Consider the following 2,032-nt stretch of genomic DNA (forward strand, 5'->3'; position numbering starts at 1 on the left):
AAAATATTTTAAATTCATAACTATATATTTCAATGTACAAGATTTTGATAAAATAAAATCTTTAAAGTTAAATTATAATGTTTTTGAAATTTAAATTATTAAAACATATATAATGATTTTATAGAAAAAATAATATCATATAAAATTAAATGAAAAGGATAATAAATTCAACTTTTACCATGATAAGGTTGAAAAATATTATTTAAGTGGAAGGAGGTGGGGCCCACTTATATATTTTATATAGTAAGTATTGGACATTTGTAATGATTTAATTGGAACAATGGTAGTAAATCCTAGACTCTTTTAATATATAGTACTCCCTCTGTCCCATTTTATGTGATGTAGTTTGACTCGGGACGGAGTTTAAGAAAGAAAGGAAGACTTTTAAAACTTGTGGTCCAAAATGAATGATAGAAATTTGTGTGGCTGTAAATCATTTCATTAAGGGTAGAATAGACATTTTATAGTTAAATTGTTACTAAATATAGAAATGTGTCATTCTTTTTGGGACTGACTAAAAAGAAAAGTGAGTCATATAAATTGGGACAGAGGGAGTAATATATATATATATATATATATTATCGTCTCTTATACAAAGCGCATGAAGATAAATTTCCTAATTATATAATTAGGATAAACAAGAAAGACAAGATAGATGGAAATGTAAGTGGTCAAATATTGAAATTAAAGTCTTTCAATTTTCATGTCGTGGACAAAAACCAAGCACCTAATCCTTTTTATTTCATTCATTTAATTCTAATATATCTTGGCTTCTTTTCATTAGTCTTCTCTAGAGCTGTCAATATGGATTGACTCATTTTATCTAAGTTAATTCATATCGATTTTGAAATTTAACGGGACAAATTTAGCTGATCTATTTTTTTCGTGAGCTAGAAAATAGTCCGCCCAACCCACAAGTATGTGGATTACATGATGTGGTCGGGTCAGCCTATTTTAAAAAAAAACATATTTTTTTATAATTTTATAAATGAAATTATAATTTAAAAAGATTATCGTAAAAATCAACAAGACAATATTATATGGTGTTAGTGCCATTACTTGTTAATTAAATCCACAAATAAAATCATCTTTATAATATTTATTAAGTTTGATTTCAAGTAAAAGTATAAATGGCTAAATAGAAATATTTACTTAATTATTTTATAATGATCATAATAAAACACAAAAATTATGACAATATTTCATAGGTTACGGCCTACATAGTGATTCTCTAGAAATTAGTAATTTATATTTTATGTAATACATATTTTATAAACATAGTTTGTATTTAAATTATAATATTTAAAACTTTAAATAGATTTTGAATTTGGACTCTTGTTTATTTTAATACTCTATTTTATTTTTATTTGGCCCACGGACCGACCCTACCTATATTTCTCAAGACGCACAAATCAGCCTGCTTATTCAGGTCGGACTAAAAAATATTTTTCTTAAACGAGCTCCAAAATTCTTAACTCAACCCTATCAAATCACAGAGAACCATTTATTTATGAATATTTTTTGATAATGTTTGTTAGAAAGAACCCATTTTTGTGTTTAGAGGAAAACATAGAATATTTCGAAATCCTTTCAACTTAAATATTTTGGTGTCTAGGAGGTTTTAGAATGTTGTTTTTGATAAAGTGCTAAACTTCTAAAGTTTGTCTATAGATACATGAATCATCTATAACTTGAACCCCATGCTTATATTACTGAAATTCAATTTGATTTCCTCTATAACTTACATTAAAAATTGAAGAGACATTAATTTGGTTTCTCCCTTTCGAGGTTTCTTTTGAATTTAAATTCAATACAATATTTGTAGTACATCAATCTATGCAGATGGGACATGGTTGATGCTATATTTTTCCTTGCTAAGAATTTATGGGTGGTTTTAGGGGTGTCAAAAATGAGCTCAAATATAAGTAATCTGTCAACCTAATTCGTCCGGAATTTTAAGGGTTGAACTCAAAATAATTTTGTCAAATAAAAAAATGAGATGGCTCTAGTTCAAAAATAATTACTATTAAAG

Source organism: Solanum stenotomum, chromosome 2, assembly GCF_019186545.1.
Source record: "Solanum stenotomum isolate F172 chromosome 2, ASM1918654v1, whole genome shotgun sequence".
NCBI lineage: Eukaryota > Viridiplantae > Streptophyta > Magnoliopsida > Solanales > Solanaceae > Solanum > Solanum stenotomum.